A 23,228-nucleotide genomic window follows, 5' to 3' on the forward strand; every position below is an offset into this window, starting at 1 on the left:
AAAAAAGAGAAAAAAAAAATGTAGTACAACACAAGCTTACAGATCATAACACATGTAGCTGAGGTATAATGCATGTAGCTTTCCCCTCCTCCCCCCCTCTCCCTTTTTTTTGATCAAGTTAAGTTTTGCATCAAGGGTTGAGCTGCTGTTGTTCCTCTATTGTGTATAATCTGATTTGTCCCTCTTTTGGGTGTGGTTTCTGCTGGTGTGGCTGTTGCTGCAGCAGTTGCTTTGTGTAGCTACTGCTGCTTTGTTCCTTTATGTTGTTTTGTTGTTTGTTGTATGGCTATCGCAGGCCCCTTCTTGAAGTACTCAGTGTGTGACATTATTTATAAGCTACAAAAAATGAAACTCTGCATATAGGGTGTGGCTGCTGCTGGTTTGTATATTGGGTGTGGCCTATTTGTTGTGTGGCTACAACCTAGCAGAGCCTAGAAAACAGAGCCAGGAAAAAAAAAACAACAGCAAGCTGCAACCACCAAGATCAGCAACATTGCACCAATAGCAGCCTAGATACAGCCACACACTTGCAACAACATTGCAACAACAGAGGCCAACAAGCAGCAGCCACCAGGGACAGCGACACTGCTCCAGCAGCAACATAGCTTCAACTAGTAAACCAGCAAACACCAGCTGGCAGCTAGCAGCAGAAGCACATTGTGCTTTGTTCCTCCTTTTATTCTTTATTCTTTCTTCTTTCTTCTTTCATGCCACGCCATTGCTTTAATTGATATTTATTTTTGCTTCAATCCAAGTTTCCAATCTATGCGCATGACACTAAACTGGCGAAATTAGAAACATTCTTTTGGCGCTTAGGTTGGGAATACTTGATTCAATTGTTATCTAAAAGTAGAAGTACAATAATTTATTTAGATGTGTATGTGAATTGTTTATTTTGCAGATATCCATGAGTATCCTTATATGTTATTTGACATTCATTTCATGCCCATATCTCTCCATTAATTGCATGTATAGTGCGATTTTAATTTAAAATTTGATTTACAATTATCAATTATTATAGGTTATCGGTTAATGCAGAGAGATAAAAAAGCTGCACTCGTTCGTTGGGGGCAATTACTACATCAGGTAATCTTTGACTATTTGTTAAGGCATTTTTAATTTATTTAGAGAAGTTTGACACTTTTTTATTAAATTTGTGGCTATTAGAGGATTCACTTAATTGTATTCTTAGGATTCACTTATTGTATTCTTAGTTTCGTTTTACTATTGTGAGCATTCATGATATAACAAACAATTAGATGATTCAAGGAACTATTTGATATATAAATAAGATAAGCCCAAATATGCTAATTAGGGGATAGTTGCTGTGTTTTGCTACAAAAATCTCAATTCCATGTCTAACTCAACAAATAAATAAGTCAAATTGCTAAAATAAATGAATATGCTTTTACAAAAATAACTAAACTAATATGTAACAATTTGAAGGCCATAATTTATATAACAATTATAATTTATATATCTATGTCATCACTTACTAGATAATTCTTTTTCACTCTTTACGCTACATTGCATGCTTTACTTGAATAGTAATTCTTGTTTTATTCCAATGCGAATGGTTCAACACCGGTAGCAATAGAACATTACACACTGATGCACATTTCACAAGTATTGATGTCAAAAGTCGATGGTATAAAGATGATCCATTTGTCTTACCAAGTCATGTGAAGCAAGTTTTCTACGTTGATGATACAAAGTTAGGTGAACATTGGAAAGTCGTAGAACGGCTACAACATCGAGGAATGTGGGATGTACCAGAACAGGATGACGTTGAACCTGATAATGTATTCCAACAAAATGAAACAACTGATGTTGTCCCAATTAGCGTTGCAGACCCCGTCACAATCTTACTTCATAGGAATGACATTGATCCTCAGATTATCCCAAGTGAGGTGGTTTTAGTATCAGTTAGTCGAGCACATGACGATAGTGTTGATGATGAAGAGACATGCGATAACGAAGATCATTACTAAGAGCATTGTCACTATCCGAGAAGATGAGCTATATAGCCATTATGATTGTAATATAGATTTTGACATGGGACTTTAAATTTTTATGTTTTGTATGACACTGTTGTTTAGGTGCCGTTCTTGTCTGAGTTTGAGCACAATGATTATCCAAGAATATGCTTCAATGTATCTATGTTTGTGCGTGTCCCTCTCTCTTTCTCTTTCTCCAGTTTTCTTTGTTTCTTATTCCATGTTATTGTTTAGTTATCACTTATGTGCTGATATTGATTCTATCATACATCCATTGATATTAATGTAAATGCCTATTTTACATATGCTTCACACATGTAATTGTTGAGTTGTTGTGGTAGATGGCAGGCCCTGGTAAAGTTAAAAGCGCAGCATCATCTAAAGTTGGTTTACTTACCCAGCAAGCTCTAGCTAGAGTTACTGCCCCTATTGAACATGCACCATCTAACTTAACTCCATCTGCTTAAAATGTACCATCTACAAATGCTCGACGTATCCAGGCTGCACCATCTACAAATGCAACTACTACTCAGGCTGTACCATCTACAAATGCAACTACTACACAGGCTGCACCATTTACAAATGAAGCTACTACCCAGGCTGCACCATTTACACCTACTTTGCATACCCGTTCTACACAGGTAAGGGGTCAGACTCGAGGGAAGAGCATAGCGCATCTAATAGCTAAAAATGGTGGCAAAAAACTTCTTGTTTGGGTCCCTGTAGATGCCAAGGTACCAGTAGGGCCTTATGCTACTCCATTTGCAAATGAAGTTGGGTTACAAATAAGGATGACTGCACCTATAATTGGCATAAGTAAGTGGGATAAGATTGATGAGATTCATAAAGCCCCAATCATTCAGGCAGTTCGGGTACTTGTATTTGTTGTTTTTAAAATAGTTAGATTATCACCATTACTTGCATTTTAATGTTAATAAAACTATTCATATATTTGCAGGATAAATTTGAGATTGTTGATTATGACGAGGATAAAGAGGTTCGGAAAGCAATCGACAAGAAGTGTAAAACCCTTTACAAAAGTTGGCGTAACAAGATGAAGATGCATTACTCGAAGTTGGTAGAAGCTGGTGTTGACCCTTACACTAAGCCATACAAAGGGGTTGACCATGAGGCTTGGATATACATGATTAATCATGTATGGCTTAATAGCGATCATCAGGTAAAATTTCATAACTTAAAGAATCGTGTTTCAATTTCAATTTAATTTTACTAATCAATTACTTTTGTAGGAATTGGCTGAAAAAGGGAGAAATAGTCGATTGAAGTTACCATATAATTATACAATGGGCTCTAAGTCATTTCAAGCTGCAATGTATAGAGAGGTGATGCATTTAATATATTTGAAAGTGCGATTGAGTTAAAATTAATTATGTATACTTACTTTTAAATTGATGGAATTAGGGTACTGCGAAGGTTGACATTATAGACTTCTACAAAGATTCCCATTAGAGCAAGAGAAAGGCAGATTGGATAGCTCCAATATGTGGTGAATTACATGTAAGTATGCCAATTAATATAGTTACATGTTTATGTAATTGGTTATATTTGTTAAAGTTGTTTAAAAATTGATAAGAAGCTTTGAAAAAACGACGTGAAGAGTCTTTGGAGCCTGGGACAATACCTTTAACTCAGGAGCAGCTGTCAATTGAAGTTCTTGGAATGAGTAAATCAAGATACATAAAGGGCTTCAAAGTTGGTCGAAAACCATCCTCATCCAAATCTTCTGTTAGTACACAAGAACATGTTGAGGTGGTTTCGAGCCTACAAGAATAAATAGAGTCATTGAAGAATTTGGCTGAGGTCCAGCAAGAACAAATTGCAGCCCAGAACCTGGTAACACGAACAAGCTAGAAAGATTGAAATGCAAAACAAAAGGTTTGAAGAGATTAAAAAGTTTATGAGGATGCACAAGGATAAGGCAGACATGCAGGTTGATGAAGAGGATTGTTCATCAGAGGAATTTTATTGAAAGCTTGCTCTGTAAGTATACTTTTCAGAATTTAATTTTCAGATCACTAAAAACACTTCACTTAATATATTTGTTAAAACAAGCTACTGCCATGATGCTCTTCAGTTGGCTAGTTTGCTTTATTTGTTGATGTATTGTTCTTCTTGATTGTTATTGGTTGATCGCTCTTCTTGATTGTTACTGGTTGATTAAGTTAGAGTAATATAAATTGAAAATAAGTTGCAAGAATAGGCTAAAATGGTTGGTTGAGATGCAATAAAAAGTTGAATGATCACCATAAATAAAAATGTTAGGGAGAGGGGAATGCATAAATTGACAAATACGAGATGTAGTAGTTAAAAAAATATACGAATTTATTTTATTTAATTGAGCAATAGCAAAATGGTGAAAAAAACAAATTCAAATAGCCAACTAGGACAAGCCTAGTTTGGTTTTAGTGCGACACAAGGTTTACTTTAGTTTGGTATAAATATGCATCACAATTTAACTGTATTATGCAACATACAATGCACTATCACATATATGTAACACCATTGACACACACAAGTGGGACAAGTACAAAGTGTGGATTTAAATTTTATATCCTTATTGTATAGTTAAAATCACATGCTATCCTGTACTGTTATAGAAAAGCATAAATTTTCCTATCTCTAGTAAACTTTGTGTACTAGAGTAGCTAAAAATTATATTTATTTCTATCTCTTCTAAAATTTTATTTTAATGGAACTTACAAAAGTTCATAACACTTGAGAGATAATTAGAATTTATCCAAATTCTAAGAAACAACATTATGAAACATAATGTCTCTGGACTGTAACTTTTCATGTCGGGTGTGAATAAATGGTTAATGATACTGAGCAGAGGTGCCATGCATGTCACTCGTAGAATACTTCAAATACCCCTTCATTTTACAATACGTAACCCCCTTTTTAATATTCAAATTTTCAAGTCGATACTTCACCATCCAGGGCACCTGTTTGTCGTTAATTGAACAATAACCATTCCCATAATAGACTAACATGCATTGACAATCCACTGGAAAAATAAACCACGCCTGCAAACTGTCATTACCATCTAACCGCCGATCATAAATATTTACTCTGACCAATCCACTAACATTGGGTGCGCAAAAGGGGGAAAATTTTATCAATATTTTATCAACCTTAATACTTTTTTGTTTGTATCTTAACCTCAATTGAAAAAATAAATTAGGCAACGCAAGTTCAATACAACTGAAATCACTTATTGAAACACCTTCAACAACCCTAGTTTTTATATCGTTCACCTCCATTAACCTGAACATTAGAAATAAAATACATAAAATTACAATTCTAAACAGTTTTAAAGTACATTTGACTCCTTAAAGTAATTTTGCATTCCTTTCCACTAACAGTAGCTGCCACTAAATATATGACACCCTTTTGAATACTTCCAACATTTCCCAACAACGTATCTTTGTAGTCCGTCCAAACATCAACTGGGAAGAACTGGTCTACAACTTTTATCCCGTGACGAACATACTCTTTGTCCTTGCCACCAACGAGCTTAAATCTCATTTTTTTTAGCATTCGAAACCGGTCGGACTAGTCAGGATCAACAATTCAGGTCTCAGGATTACCCTCCCCAACTCCAATAAATATCTTGTCAGGTGTGGGGACGGAATCTGACGGACTATTATCACTTATGATGAAAAACAATATGTGGTGGACCACAGCTTCGTCTTTAGGATCTTGTCCCAATTGAACATTCTCAATTAATTTTATACCCTTAACCACGATCTTGTCTGATTGACGGTCACATCTCTTATTACCCAACTCAATACCATTATGCAACCTGGCCACACCTTTATTATCAAATTTAACGTCCCTTAATTGTTCATCGTACAACTGCAACTTCCTTACTCCCCTCTTAGTCTTCTTAATATAACGCAGAATATTCTGAACGTACCATCGGCGAATGTACGCCGCCTTAAAAGGTGCACGACCACGGCAACTCCGCTTATAACCACTGACCGCCGGTGTCCTTGACCTCCGGTACGCAAAGGGGGTCCGATACTGGCTGCTTCCTATTCCTTCCATTTTTTATAAAACATTCCAAATCTTTTATCCTACAAATTCTGCTGATTCTGTTACCTCTGCTAACCTTTCTGTTCAGATACCTTAGCTTTGATATATTTGCCCTCTGCTCCTCGTACACCGGAACAAACTTCGCCGGAGCTGACCACCGGCTCTCTTCCCACAGCCCTATTTGCCACGTCAAAAACCGATCTACACACATTTGAGTGAACTGCCCGTAATTCTCGAGATACTCTTCTAAGGAGTACAACATTGTATACCAAATAAATCAACGAAAAAGACAAAAAGAAAATGAGGGACGAAATAAGGTACCAGAAAGCAACTTCACCACAATAGCTACCCCACTACAAAAGCATATTCCTCTATGCCATAAAATATTTTTTGGTACCAAATATATAGCAAAACTGGTCCGCGTGTAAGGACGGAGATTCCCCATTCAAAATAATTCAGACGCATTTATTTTCTCGCCTTTGCTTTATGTCTATCATTCTGGGGAAAATATTATCTTTACAGCCACGCAAACCACCAGAAGAGCGACACATGTATAGCACTATCTAGCAAAGGAATCAAAAGTACTCACACCACTCATACCTGGGCCAGGGTGTGACTTCCTTTTTACTACATCCATACACGTGTCCATAAGTACAGCAATGGACGACTCAAATCAGCCGGGGGGGAGGCGCTGGTAATATTAATACAGCGCCCCCCAGTCACACCACTCACACCATTCACACCAGGTTTTTTAACTAATAGGGAGGCCTTGTACGGCTGGTGTGAGTTCACTGTTTACCACTACAAAATGCCTCACCAAGTCTCTTTCCGTTTTTATGCCAAGAATGTTTTCCTCACTTACCCACAATGCCCATGCGCAAAAGAACAACTCCTAGAACTCCTACAATCTCTCCTCCAACTAGCCTGTCAGCCATACTACATACTTGTCGCAAGGGAGCTCCATGAAGATGGAAACCCTCACCATCATGCCATGGTTCAATGCACGAAGAAGATCCAAACCTCAAACCCGAGATTTTTCGATCTCGCTGGAACCAACAGGAGGATCTACCATCCAAATATAGAAAAACTCCACTCCCCAACAGCAAGTAGACAGTATATACAGAAAGAGGGCGAGTTCGTCGAATGGGGAGAATTTTCAGCTAAGGGGAAAAGTCCTTCGAAAAACAGAGACGAACTCTGGAGGGGAATACTTGGCGAAACAGAAACGGAAGAACAATTCTTTGCTCTCTGTAAAGAAAGATGTCCCACCGCTTACGTCACAAAATATCCCCAATTAAAAATATTTTCGAGGGATCATTACAAAAGAGAGGGGCCCCCATATACTAGCCTCTTTAATTCATTTCCTTTCTTAAATGAAGAAGTAAAAAAAATGGGCAGAAAATAATATTTTGTTTGTAAGTCGAAATTTCGTTCAGTACGAGTTATGTCAAAATTGTTGTCTCTCCGTTTGGGGGGAAGACGACTTTCTTAGATTAGGGATACACAAAAACAGTATCAATAATTTATATACTGACGAAGAACTCTCCTCCTCCTCTGATAACAGGAACCAGAGCAGAGGCCCATCCGCCCAATCTCCCTCTACCTCGAAAGACCCTCAAGAACAGGCAAAACCGTCAGGGCCAGAAGCCTCGAACGACACAATTACTTCTCCAGCAGAATAAGCTTCAAGGACTACGACCAAGACACCGTCTACAACGTCATAGACGACATCAAATACTCGACAGTTCCTACCGAATTAATGAAGAATTTAGTAGGCTGCCAGAGAGATTTCCATGTATTTGTTAAGTTCCAACCAGATCTCACTATTAGAGGAGGAATTCCTTATATTTTATTAACAAATGGGGACAGTAGTTGGTTAGATGTAATGTCCCAAAAAATGAGAGAATGGTTTGATGTTAATGTGACCACTGTCATGATTAATTAAAAATTTTATTAATTTTATTTATGAAACCACTCAAAATTTTATTTACTTACTACATTTTCCTTATCATCAACTATTACATCTTGAGTCACATCACTATTTTTTACATTGATGATTACATTTCGTAAAACATTAGAAAATTCTACTGCATCCATAACAACTGATCCTCTACGATCAACTTCCTCTTTGCTAACACCAACCTCTGAAATCGACGGACCAGGATCAACATCACTAGTGTCATCACCGCCTCTGCGTACATCAATCTCTGAGAAACTCAGATGACCTCTGCGTTCATGAATAAATGAACCACTTTCCCCAAAACCTCCTAACAACAAATCTTTTCGCCTCTCCGGTAAACCAACATACTTAGTCCGTGTCAGAATCGGAATGGCCTTCGTTGGAGGGCAATGCCAAACATCAACATTATCATTAGTATATTTTTTAAATAACATAACAATAGAGGGGGCCCTCATTTGCGAATCTTCTGGCATGTCACTCGTAGAATACTTCAGATACCCCTTCATTTTACAATACGTAACCCCCCTTTTAATATTCGAATTTTCAAGTCAATACTTCACCATCCATGGCACCTGTTTGTTGTTAATTGAACAATAACCATTCCCATAATAGACTAACTCGCATTGACAATCCACTGGGAAAATAAACCACGCCTGCAAACTGTCATTACCGTCTAACCTCCGATCATAAATATTTACTCTGACCAACCCACTAGCATTGGGTACGCAAAAGGGAGAATATTTTATCAATATTTTATCAACCTTAATACTTTTTTATTTGTATCTTAACCTCAATTGAAAAAATAAATTAGGCAACGCAAGTTCAATACAACTGAAATCACTTGTTGAAACACCTTCAACAACCCCAGTTTTTATATCGTCCACCTCTATTAACCTGAACATTAGAAATAAAATATATAAAATTACAATTTTAAACAGTTTTAAAGTATATTTGACTTCTTAAAGTAATTTTCCATTCCTTTCCACTAATAGTAGCACCCACTAAATATATGGCACCCTTTTGAATACTTCCAACATTTCCCAGCAACGTATCTTTGTAGTCCATCCAAACATCAACTGGGAAGAACCGGTCTACAACTTCTATCCCGTGACGAACGTACTCTTTGTCCTTGCCACCAACAAGCTTGAATCTCATTTTCTTTAGCATCCGAAACCGGTCGGACTGGTCAGGATCAACAATCCAGATCTCAAGATTACCCTTCCCAACTCCAATAAATATCTTGTCAGGTGGAGGGACGGAATCTGACGGACTATTATCACTTATGATGAAAAACAATATGTGGTGGACCACAGCTTCGTCTTTAGCATCTTGTCCCAATTGAACATTCCCAATTAATTTTATACCCTTAACCACGATCTTGTCTGATTGACGGTCACATCTCTTATTACCCAACTCAATACCATTAAGCAATCTGGTTGCACCTTTATTATCAAATTTAACGTCCCTTAATTGTTCATCGTACAACTGCAACTTCCTTACTCCCCTCTTAGTCTTCTTAATATAACGCGGAATATTCTGAACGTACCGTCGGCGAATGTACGCTGCCTCAAAAGGTGCACGACCACGGCAACTCCGCTTATAACCACTGACCGCCGGTGTCCTTGACCTCCGGTACGCAAAGGGGGTCCGATACTGGCTGCTTCCTATTCCTTCCATTTTTTATAAAACATTCCAAATCTTTTATCCTACAAATTCTGCTGATTCTGTTACCTCTGCTAACCTTTCTGTTCAGATACCTTAGCTTTGATATATTTGCCCTCTGCTCCTCGTACACCGGAACAAACTTCACTGGAGCTGACCGCCGGCTCTTCCCGTAGCCCTATTTGCCACGTCAAAAACCGATCTACACACATTTGAGTGAACTGCCCGTAATTCTCGGGATACTCTTCTAAGGAGTACAACATTGTATACCAAATAAATCAACAAAAAAGACAAAAAGAAAAGGAGGGACGAAATAAGGTACTAGAAAGCAACTTCACCACAATAGCTATCCCACTGCAAAAACATATTCATTTACAGCCACGATAGATAGTATATACAGAAAGAGGACGAGTTTGTCGAATGGGGTGAATTTTCATCTAAGAGGAAAAGTCCTTCGAAAAACAGAGACGAACTCTGGAGGGGAATACTTGGTGAAGCAGAAACGAAGGAACAATTCTTTGCTCTCTGTAAAGAAAGATGTCCCACCGATTACGTCACAAAATACCCCTAATTAAAAATATTTTTGAGGGATCATTACAAAAGAGAGAGGCCCCCATATACTAGCCTCTTTAATTCATTTCCTTTCTTACATGAAGAAGTAAAAAAATGGGCAGAAAATAATATTTTGTTTGTAAGTCAAAATTTCGTTCAGTACGAGTTATGTCAAAATTGTTGTCTCTCTGTTTGGAGGGAAGACGACTTCTTTAGATTAGGGATACACAAAAACAATATCAATAATTTATATACTGACGAAGAACTCTCCTCATCCTCTAATAACAGGAACCAGAGCAAAGGCCCATCCACCCAATCTCCCTCTACCTCGAAGGACCCTCAAGAACAGGCAAAACCGTCTGGGCCAGAAGCCTCGAACGACACAATTACTTCTCTGGCAGAATAAGCTTCAAGGACTACGGCCAAGACGCTGTCTACAACGTCATAGATGACATCAAATACTCGACAGTCCCTACCGAATTAATGAAGAATTTAGTAGGCTGCCAGAGAGATTTCCATGTATTTGTTAAGTTCCAACCAGATCTCACTATTAGAGGAGGAATTCCTTATATTTTATTAACAAATACGGACAGTAGTTGGTTAGATGCAATGTCCCAAAAAATGAGAGAATGGTTTGATGTTAATGTAACCACTGTCATGATTAATGAAAAATTTTATTAATTTTATTTATGAAACCACTCAAAATTTTATTTACTTACTACATTTCCCTTATCATCAACTATTACATCTTGAGTCATATCACTATTTTTTACATTGATGATTACATTTCGTAAAACATTAGAAAATTCTACTGCATCCATAACAACTGATCCTCTACGATCAACTTCCTCTTTGCTAACACCAACCTCTGAAATCGACGGATCAGGATCAACATCACTAGTGTCATCACCACCTTTGTGTACATCAATCTCTAACAAACTCAAACGACCTCTGCGTTCATGAATAACTGAACCACTTTCCCCAAAACCTCCTAACAACAAATCTCTTCGCCTCTCCGGTAAACCAACAGATTTAGTCCGTGTCAGAATCGAAATGGCCTTCGTTGGAGGGCAATGCCAAACATCAACATTATCATTAGTATATTTTTTAGATAACACAACAATAGAGGGGCCCCTCATTTGTGAATCTTCAGATACCCCTTCATTTTACAATACGTAACCCCCCTTTTAATATTCAAATTTTCAAGTCGATACTTCACCATCCAAGGCACCTGTTTGTCGTTAATTGAACAGTAACCATTCCCATAATAGACTAACTCGCATTGACAATTCACTGGAAAAATAAACCACACCTGCAAACTGTCATTACCGTCTAACCTCCGATCATAAATATTTACTTTGACCAACCCACTAGCATTGGGTGCGCCGAGGGGGGGAATATTTTATCAACCTTTTATCAACCTTAATACTTTTTTGTTTGTATCTTAACCTCAATTGAAAAAATAAATTAGGCAACGCAAGTTCAATACAACTGAAATCACTTGTTGAAACACCTTCAACAACCCCAGTTTTTACATTGTCCACCTCCATTAACCTGAACATTAGAAATAAAATACATAAAATTACAATTCTAAATAGTTTTAAAATACATTTGACTCCTTAAAGTAATTTTGCATTCCTTTCCACTAACAGTAGTAGCCACTAAATATATGGCACCCTTTTGAATACTTCCAACATTTCCCAACAACGTATCTTTGTAGTCCGTCCAAACATCAACTAGGAAGAACCGGTCTACAACTTCTATCCCGTGACGAACGTACTCTTTGTCCTTGCCACCAACGAGCTTGAATCTCATTTTCTTTAGCATCCCAAACCTGTCGGACTGGTCAGGATCAACAATCCAGGTCTCAGGATTACCCTCCCCAACTCCAATAAATATCTTGTCAGGTGTGGGGACGGAATCTGATGGACTATTATCACTTATGATGAAAAACAATATGTGGTGGACCACAGCTTCATCTTTAGCATCTTGTCCCAATTGAACATTCCTAATTAATTTTATACCCTTAACCACGATCTTGTCTGATTGACGGTCACATCTCTTGTTACCCAACCCAATACCATTAAGGAATCTGGTTGTACCTTTATTATCAAATTTAACGTCCCTTAATTGTTCATCGTACAACTGCAACTTCCTTACTCCCCTCTTAGTCTTCTTAATATAACGCGGAATATTCTGAACGTACCATCGGCGAATGTACGCCGCCTTAAAAGGTGCACGACCACGGTAACTCCGCTTATAACCACTGATCGCCGGTGTCCTTGACCTCCGGTACGCAAAGGGGGTCCGATACTGGCTGCTTCATATTCCTTCCATTTTTTATAAAACACTCCAAATCTTTTATCCTACAAATTCTGCTGATTCTCTTACCTCTGCTAACCCTTCTGTTCAGACACTTTAGCTTTGATATATTTGCCCTCTGCTCCTCGTACACTGGAACAAACTTCGCCGGAGCTGACTGCCGACTCTCTTCCCACACCTAATCACTCAAGTATATAAACATCACTTGGTGTGTATCTATTCAAAGAATGCTATTGTTACATCTATGCATGCTTTTCTTTATTTTTATTTATATAAAAAACTAGTGCTTGCGATATGTAAATGACAAAATACACCATATGAAAAATGCAGCAGGTTGAAACTTGGTACAAACCACTCACAGGTCACCAAAAACTAAAATATCTATTAATGCAAGGACAACAGTCCCTGTGAAAAACAAACTTTGACAATCCAAAATCTGCAACCTGTAAAAAACATTGGATCAATTTAGCAAATCCAAAGAACTGTTTTTGTTCATCTTAGGTATTAAAACAAATAAAATCTTAAGTTTTCATTCTTTTCCTTGTTTTATGCTAGCAGATGCATTGAGATAAAGGATTAAATGAGATACTTACAATGAAAAAATAGAAACTTTTATGCACATTAGTTCTAGGTGTTCCTGTTTATGTAGAACAAATTCAAGAATAAGTAAACTAATCTCTAAGATGTAAGCAACATATATACTAAAATGAGTTGTGATGAATACCTTTGCTCTGAGCGTTTCATCGAGTAAGATGTTACTTGTCTTTATGTCACGGTGTATGTACCGTGCTTTAGTGTGATCGTGAATATATTCAACACCCTTCGTAGCATCTAGCGCGATCTATGTTCTTGCAGTCCAGGAAAGTGGCTGATGGCCTGTTTCAATAATTTGATGAGAATGAATTGCCTATTTGTTTCTCAATTTCAGTTCAATTCTACAGAGCCGTTTAGCAATTGGACTAATTGATACAATGTGAAAATTTAAGCTAAGTATAGAGAGTAATGGATAGAGTATCATAATGAATTGGGTCAGATTTCGGATTAAGCCAAGTAAACCAAATTTAGATTCGGATTATGCTAAAACCAGTCTGAATTCAATCAGTTGAGAGGCCTATGCTAAATAAATACCTTTAAGTAATGGATCATGAAGGTGATCACTGACAGATCCATTTTGAATGCACTCATAAACCAAGTAGAGGTGGTCATCTCCACTGGCATACCCCAACAACTCCACCTATAAATACTTATAGGCTTGATTGGTAAAAAATGTTTGAACTTTGTTAAATCACATTAAATTTCATTTTGCAGGTATGAAAATGTTACTTACCACATTAATGTGATGTATCTTGCACAAGACCTTGAGCTCTGCAAAGAACTCCTTGGATTTGTTAGATCTCATCTTCTTAATCTGCAAAGAACTCCTTGGATGATTTAATTCCATATAGGTATGGCTACTATCTCTCTATTGGCCATGATGGCTATTGTAAGTTTAATGCCAGTGGGTTTGTATGGTGGGATGTGTGGGTTTAGAGAGGCACTAGAGAAAAGAAAATGAGAGTTTAGGAAGGAGACTAGTAGAGTTTAGGAAGGAACTAGAGTTTAGGAATGAGAGTTTCAAAGGAAGGATGATTTATTATCCCTACATTTTTTAGATTGCTGCTATATTTTGTTTTAATCTAGGGACCAAAGATGTGCTTTAATTTCATTATCCCAATGTTAAACTCTTATTATGTTTCCTAAGAACACTATAATGCTATACTAGAAATGTCACACATCTCATAATTTGCTTTTGCAATATCAGACAACTAATTATCACAATATATCATTGGCAGTAAAGTATGATTTGTGAGCACAATGCTAGCAAACTATTCATATTCATTCTAGTTTTTATTTGAGGAACTTTTTTACCTTAATGTAAGTAAAAGCAACCTCAAGTTTAAGATTTAGGTCCTTCTGATTTCAATTTAGTCATGAAAGTAAACTTAGCACTTTGGATTACATCTTATTCCAGTGATAGGTCCTACTCAATTGATATTTGCTCTTGTTTTGGAACCTTGAAATTGGATTTCATCAGTATTCCATAATGACATAATTTGAGCTAGGTTTTGGTTGGACAATATGTGACTGATTTACAAATTTATAGAGATATTGCTTGTAATTAGTTCATATATGCCAAGTTTAACTGGTGAATCATGTGTTACTTTTTGATTTTGGTATGTTGAAATTTTGTAATTCACCATAGGAAAATTTGCTCTCAATTTGTTTATCTATAATGTGAAACCAATGTTTTTAGACCAAGACCTTTATTATTAACATTTTAACATTATAATTTTTTTTTTCATATGTTTGACAGATTGGCAATGGATGGAATATAGTTCGGAGAGCATCAAAGGATTACATTTTGAATTTTTGGATATATTTTGTCATAGGTTTTTGTTATGAATTTGCAAGCTTGGAAGGTTTTTTGGAATTACATGTTTGAAGTTTTTTTCATATGTTTGACAGATTGGCAATGGATGAAATATAGTTCGGGGAGCATCAAAAGATTACATTTTGAATTTTTGGATATATTTTTTCATAGGTTTTTGTTATGAATTTGCAAACTTAGAAGGTTTTTGGGCATTACATGTTTGAAGTTTGGGATTGTAAGAGATTTGCACTTAAATTGGATGTTTTGGATTTGATATGTTGTTTATATTTAATATGGTACTACTTTTGAATTAAGTTTATATTTTGGATGTTTTGCACAAGTGTGTTAATTTGAATTATATTTTGCTTATGTTTATAGGTTTATGAATTATGTATTGAGCAGGGACTAAAAAAAATTATAAATAATGAATTTTTTGTGACAGGTTTTTTTAGTTGTAAATTTACTTTTGGTGACATTTTATTTATGTTGCTGAAAGTATGTGTCCATAATTTTTTTAGCGACCCAAAACTTGATTGGTCACCAAAAGTTTTAACATTCAACAACCAATTCTTTTAGTCACTGAAAGATATTTTTAGCGACGCATTTATATGTCGTTGAAACTTAACATGTCATCAACTGAAGGCTACTTTTAGTGACTAAATGTTAATTTATGGCGACAAAATTTTAGTCTTTTGGCGACGGAAATATTTGGTCGCCAATTTATTTATAAAGGCAACCAAAATTGATTTGGTCGTCGAAGCATTTAGTGATAGGGCTTCAGCGACCAATTTTGTTCATGTTGCGGATACTTTCAGCAACCAAAATTACACTTTTGGTGACTTAAAAAAAGGTCGCTAAAAGTGTTTTTTTTTTTTGTAGTGTCCTCAAAGACATTCGGTTCATAGAATTATACAACATTTAAGGATAACTGAGTATTTAACAATTCCTCCAAATTTGAGTTCGAATTCACCAAACGAGACACAACTCTTGATAAATCAATGTAACCAAGAACAATAAAATGGTTACATCCAAATTATTAGATCCACAAAATAAAAATTCAATGATATGATCGCATGTCTATATTAATATGATATCACCGTTATATTGATTTTTTTTTAACATCCAATACCCATTTACAAATGAGTAATAGCGTGTTAAGTAAATTTGTTTGTCTTATCATCATCTTTACATTAGTGGAATGGATCCCAATCATTAATTCAATTTGTTTATATGGCATGATAGATAGTGGTATCATGGCTCAACACAACCTATATGTTGCACATATTGTTTTATAGTTTGGCAACTTAATTTTAATAAGACTTCTAATATAATATATGAAGCATCCTTACGATAATTTTTTAGAATATCCTTTTAGTCATGGGGGAATCAAAATTTAAAGCTTAAATAAAAGAAAATTGTCCATGCATTCTCTTTAATTGAATTGTCATTTGTGCTTTATTTTATTGCACTTTTCATTAGGTTGATTTAAGAGAATTAGTTACTTAGAACATATGATTTTAGTTCCATGATTGTATCTGATGATATAGCGTGTTCCAGATGGAACGGGTCGGATTGATCCACGCTTTCCAAACCGGTTCCCGAGGTACCAAGCCCACAGAGAGACCTGCACAAGAGTTCAACGGGGAACGGGGAGTCCCCCAGCGAACCCTCCGACGAGCAAGTTAGAAAGAGAGATGGAATGTAAAGATAGATTAGTGATAGAAAAGTTAAACCCTTTCCTTGTCTTCGATGCCTGCTTATATCCTCTGCTAATCATTTCGTTGTCCCTTCCGACCTGTCACCTTGGCCGAAAGTCTATGCTCTAGCTTACCTTGTTCATGATGAGGCCGTTCTGTCCCGACGGGGAAGGGTTATCGCAATAAATGCTGCAGGAAAACTTATTAATGGCTGATGTGAGGGATGTGCTTAATGTGAAAAGTGTTGAAGAGGCGAGCAAGGGGGAGTGCAATATCCTTGTAAGCCCGCATTGTGTCTTCCTTGGCATCGAATTCCCCCGTAATTTGTCTGATAATGAGCTGGGAATCGCTGAACACCTGGATATGGCTGATACCAATGTCTCTGGCTAGGCGAAGACCTGCTATCAATGCCTCATATTTAGCCTCATTATTGCTTGCGTCGAACAAGAAACGGAGAGCACACTTGAAATAACCACCCTTGGGAGCGATGAGGTTGAGACCAGCCCCACTACCTTTTTTGTGGGATGATCCGTCGACGTTGAGGGTTCAAGAGTGGGGGTCTTCTGCCTCAGTGTGGGATTGCGGGGGCGGAGGGGCCGTAGTTGGAGTGAGATTAGTGAATTCGAGGATAAAATCGACAACAACCTCTCCTTTGATCACCGTTCGAGGTCAGTATGAGATGTCAAATTAGCTGAGCTCGACTGACCATTACATAAGTCTGCCAGACAGCTCTGGTTGTTGCATTATCTTCTTCAAAGGTTGGTCAGTGAGGACCACTATGGAGTGGGCTTAGAAGTAAGAACGGAGTCGTCTTGAGGCAGTGACCAAGGCCAAGGACATTTTTTCTAGCAGTGGGTAGTTCTGTTCTGCGCCCCTGAGAGCCCGGCTAATGTAATAAACTAGGCGCTGTACTGAACCGTCCTCCCTGATGAGGGTCGCACTGACTGCGGTGTTCGATACGGCTAAATAGAAAAAAGGGCTCACCCGTGAGCGTCTGGGAGAGTAAGGGAGGTTGGCCATGCACTGCTTTAATTGTTGGAAAGCCTCTTCGGATTCGGTCATCCACTCGAAAGCCTGCTAAAGAACTTTGAAGAAGGGGAGGCACTTATCCGTTGCGCGGGAAATGAAGCGGTTGAGGGCGGCGACTCTGCTAGTAAGCCTCTAAACCTCCTTAACCGTTCTGGGTGACTGCATTTCTATTAAGGCCTTGATCTTTTTGGGGTTAGCCTCGATGCCCTGCTGACTAACCATGAAACCCAAGAAGTTTCCAGATCTTACGTCGAAGGCGCATTTCTCCGAATTGAGCTTCATTTGATACTTTCGTAGGGTGCCGAAAGTCTCTCGCAGGTCAACCAGATGATCAGAGGAGAGTTTGCTATTGAATAGCATGTCATCGACGTATACTTCCATGTTCCGGCCTATCTGATGATGAAAGACAGCGTTGACCAACCGTTGGTAAGTTGCTCCGGCATTTTTCAACCCAAATGGCATGACACGATAATGGTAGGTTCCTTGGTCGGTGATAAAGGAGGTGTGTTCCTAGTCTGACGGATGCATCGGAATTTGGTTGTACCCAGAGAAGGCGTCCATGAAGCTGAGCATTTGATGACCGGCCGTGGCGTCAATAAGCAGATCTATGCGAGGAAGGGGATAACTATCTTTGGGGCAAGCTCGATTGAGGTCGGAGTAATCGATACAGAGTCACCATTTACCGTTGTTTTTACAGACCAAGACCACATTCGACAGTCACCTGGGGTAGTCCATGTTCTTGACAAACTGTGCCTCCAGTAGCTTATCTACCTCAGAGGCAATAAGAGCATTGCGTTCCGGGTAGAAGATGCGTTGTTTCTGGCGGAAGGGTCGGAAATGGGGTTCGATACTCAAACGATGAGTGATGAATGAAGGATCGATACCTGGCATGTTGGAATGGGTTCAGGCAAACACATCATTGTGTTCAATCAGGAGGGTTGTAAGATCGACCTTGGCTTAAGGGGATAGTTGGCTGCCGATCTTGGCTGTTTTTGTCGAGTTGGTGGGATCGATGAGGACCTCGACAAGCTCTTCCACTGGCTCCCCTTTAACCAGCTCCTTTAGCTTGACCTCTTTAATTTAAGCGACATAACATTCTCTGGCCACGGTCTGCTGTCCCCTCACCATGCCGACCCCGAGGTCGGTGGGAAATTTGATGGCAAGATGGAAAATGGATGTGACAGAGCGGTGTGACCGAGGATAATGTTGTAAGCAGAGGGACAGTCGACGACGAGAAAAGTGAGCAACTTTGTTGTCTGCCGCGGGCATTCTCCGATTGTGATGGAAAGATCGATGGAGCCTATGGAGGTCACCCGATCTCCAGTAAAATCAACCAATGGGGTTTAGAGAAGGGACAGACTTTCTTCCTCGACCTTGAGCTGGCAAAAGGCATTTAGGAAGATGATGTCTGAAGAACTGCCGTTGTCGACGAGAACCCGTCTGACTTTGTAATTAGAGAGGAGGGCAGAGATGACAAGGGGGTTGTCATGGGGGTAACGGATGCCTGTGCAGTCAGCCTCTGTAAAGGTGATGGGCTTTATCCATTGCTTGGGCTGTTTGGAAGGGCGGTCCAATGTGGCAACTTCTTTATCTGAGCCCTGCCTTATTTTTCTGAGTTATGCCCACTGAGCTGAGCGGGATGGTCCTCCACAAGCAAGCCAGCCAGCAATAACTCTGATCTCTCCAACAGGGAGGGCAGGGTTGCCTTGTGCCCAGGGTTGCTGTGGAGGCCTATCATGACCTTGGTTAGGTTGTGCGAGTTGTCGAGGAGGGATGCGCCGGTGGTTGTTTCTAATAGGTTCAGTCCTTTGCCTTTCCTGAGGGTGGGTTGCCGTGAACTGACTGAGACATCCCTGACGTATCAAGCCCTTGACCTGGTCTTTAAGGTTAACACACTCCTCCGTATTATGGCCGTGGTCCTGATGAAAACGGCAGTATTTGGACTAGTCTCGCCGGTTGGAAGGAGACCGTGACGATTGGGGTCATTTTAGGGGATAATCTCGTTGGATCTGGTTCAAGACTTGTTCCTTGGGGGAATTGAGGGGTGTGTATCGTTCGAACCAGCCGGGCGATCGGGTTACTGCCAACTGGTCAGCTCGGGCTGGTCGGTCGGTGTACTGAGGTGTTTGGTGAGTGCGCCGGGTGATTCTGGTTTCGGAGTCCTTTTTTTTCTCTCTGGGGGTCAGGTTTTTGGCTGTAGGATCTTGTTGGGCGGCTAGGTAATCTTCGGCGTTCATGTATTTTTGGGCTTTGGAAAGTAGGGTTGCCATGTAGGTCAGGGGGTTTTTAGAAAGGGAAAAAAGGAAATTAGATGATCGTAGACTGGCCATGAAAGCCGTGAGGATGACCTTGTCGTCGTTTTCTGCTACCTGTAGGGCTTTGGTGTTAAAGCGGGTGACGAAGCTGCACAGCAACTCCCCCTCGATCTGACGGATGTTGAGGAATTGGGTTGTCAGACGCCGCTGGTGCTGGGCATCAATGAAATGGCTGAGAAAGGAGTCACTTAGGTGCTGGAAAATGGAGACAAAGTCTGTTGGCAGTTGACTAAACTAGAGTCGAGCTGACCCCTTAAGTGTGACGGGGAAAGCCCGATACATGATCTCGTCAGGGAATGTATGGAGGACCATGAGGGTCCTGTAAGTTTCCAAATGGTCGACCGGGTCCGTTGTGCAGTCGAAAGAGTCGAGCGCGGGCATTTTGAACTTAGGAGGTAAGGGTTTGTCTCTGATGGAGGCAACGAACGGTGAGTTGGCTGTGGTAGATGGTTTATTCTGTATGTTCTGCATGACTCCTTGGAGCTGGAGCTTCATGGCTCAGAGTTCTGCATCCCAGAGAGGAACGTTGTCACCACCGGAATGCAACGGAGGCTGGATACAACTGGCCTCTCCCTCGGGGGTGGGTGCCTGGGCCGATGGATGTGGGGCCCAGGGTGGCGGGTTCATATCTAGGGAAAGGAGTCACAAGCCTTCCAAGTTGGGTGGGTAGGGCTGTTGGATACGATGGCTCGAGGCTCGTTCTTGGTTGGGTGGGATACCTTGAGGTCGAGGAGGAGGGATGGGAAGGTCTCTTTGAAGCAAAGCATTGATTAGGGCTTGGTTTTGCTCTACTAAGCGGTTGATGCTATTGGTAAGTTCTGTGAAGTACTGCGGCGAGTTGTTTGGATTGGGAGGGTCGGCTTGGTGGTCGACAACATTGTGGTGAGAAGCCATGGATCTAGTTGTGACCATCCACCTTGGTGGGTGGCAGGAAGGGGTAATTGGGAAGGGGTCTCTGGTGACAATGAGCACAACTGGCGAGCGGAGAAAAAGGTTTCCCACAGACGGCGCCAACTAATGATACAGCGTGTTCCAGATGGAACGGGTCAGATTGATCCACGCTTCCCAAACCGGTGCCTGAGGTTCCAAGCCCACAGAGAGACCTGCACAAGAGTTCAACGGGGAACGGGGAGTCCCCCAGCGAACCCTCCGACAAGCAAGTTAGAAAGAGAGATGGAATGTAGAGATAGATTAGTGATAGAAAAGCTTAACCATTTCCTTGTATTCGATGCCTGCTTATATCATCTGCTAATCATTTTGTTGTCCCTTCCGACCTGTTACCTTGGCCGAAAGTCTATACTCTAGCTTACCTTGTTCATGGTGAGGCCGTTCTGTCCTGACGGGGAAGGGTTATCGTAATAAATGCTGTAGGAAAACTCATTAATGGCTGATGTGTGGTGCAATAACTTTGCAGGATCTTTGTCTGTTGATGTGGGTGATTCTTTAGTTGCCAAGTGTTTAGATGTCATTGGTGTTTGGTGTAACGCTGGGTTTCACGAGTGTTGGGCTTTAGTATTTGAATCATGGTTTGGACCTTAGGTGGTGGGCCATATCCTTTATGGGCTTACCCATGTCAGTATCTATAAATCCTATATCATATCTCTCACGCCCTTCATTAAAATATAACAGTGGGTATAATCATTGACGTACATGAATAACATTGGAGTTTGTGGAGATAACAATGTTTTCTACAAAACAAAATTGGTACAAATGATTGATTATCAGGTAAAACAATTCCACAATTCAATTTTTTTTTTTTTAAATTCCATAGATTAATTATAATTCTTCCCCATTCAAGAAATTCTCCTTACGATGAAATGTGTCAAATAATTGTGTTATTAGAAGTTGTCCTTATGGATTAGTACACTGTAACTCCTTTCAGATATACAAATAAAAGAATAGTACATTTTCCATTGGAGGAAAATACTAAACTAACATTGAAAAATGAAAAATCCCGGAGATATTGATTTGTGATTATGTTAAATAATAAATAACAATCCCAATCAAACAATCAAAAACTAAACAACACAATGATTTAACATGGAAAAACCACAATTGGAGCGCCTCCAATTGTGATAAAAAAAAATCACAGGCCAAAGCCACAAAACAATCCGCTAAGAAGACAAAAAAGAATTACACAAGTGTACTCTCAATTACCTAGCGAATCCATGCCTGAATTGAATCGACCCTAATGTGTCTCTTCTAACACCGTCTTCACCTCGAAATTTTCTTATCCAATGTTGAATCCACAATGCCGATGTCGAATCATGACAATAAGCCACTCTAGAATCTACCAAAGCTTCAGGCCCAAATTCTCCGAAATTCACTGAAAAACAACTATCTTTTTTGTGAATAAAAAAAAACAAACAAACCCTTTAATATAATTCACTCAATTCATGATATAAACTCTCACAGATATCAAAGGAAATAAGTAAAGAAGCTTTAGATGAAAACCCTAATACCCAAGAAGAAGATCTAGAAGTCGTACTCTAGAAACAGACTGAATCGCAGCTTTATAGAGACTAGGGCCGCGATACTTGCTCGAGTGAAGGAATGCTTGCTCGAGCGAGGAGACTAAAACGTGTGTTTTTTCCAAGTGTCTTCACTCGAGCCACCAAAGTGTCGCTCAAGCGAGAAATACATCATCTCAGTATTTTTATAGTCAGTGAAAACTTCTGGGACCAAAGATTCTTCGCTCGAACGCACATTTCTTCACTTGAGCGAACAAACAGCTCGATCCCCGACATAATCAGCAAAGCGGCAAACATGATATGATTAACATCACAAACTCCTATACTCTGCATAGGCACAATTCGAGTTGGATTCGCATCTAAATACTCATAGTCTCACTGAAATAAAAGAACAAATAAAATTACAACTAAAAGGAGTTTTGTCAAATGAGATTGCCAATAACAAAAACCTAACAAACATAATTTTTATACCCAAAATAAAAAGGGGTAATAGTAATTCTTGTAAATCTGTGCCAATGGCAATATCAAGGAACGAGAAAGTCTATTGGCAAGCTGCGGGATTCTGTTTACCCTTGAAAACTAGTTTAGCAAAGCTACAGGAAGATGAAAGAGGCAACAACTTCTTTAAACAGTTGGAGCTAAGGGTGATATCAATGTCGGCTAATTTGATGCCTTCACAAGGGACTAAACTACTACAATTAAGAGTGATTGCAACATTTGAAATTGAGCTACCCCTTATATTCCTATAGTGAACTGA

The 23,228-nt window shown here is 39.2% G+C and overlaps 1 long non-coding RNA gene across 1 annotated transcript; it reads left to right on the plus strand.

Moving 5' to 3' along the window:
* The first annotated feature begins 914 nt into the window (after positions 1 to 914).
* LOC145807634 (uncharacterized) lies at positions 915 to 15,289 on the plus strand. Its single transcript, XR_014350889.1, has 2 exons — positions 915 to 1,086; positions 14,903 to 15,289. It is a non-coding gene; the product is annotated as an uncharacterized LOC145807634 (long non-coding RNA).
* Positions 15,290 to 23,228: the final 7,939 nt, after the last annotated feature.

This window comes from Camellia sinensis, chromosome 14 (genome assembly GCF_055761805.1).
Source record: "Camellia sinensis isolate YWXY chromosome 14, ASM5576180v1, whole genome shotgun sequence".
Taxonomy (NCBI): domain Eukaryota; kingdom Viridiplantae; phylum Streptophyta; class Magnoliopsida; order Ericales; family Theaceae; genus Camellia; species Camellia sinensis.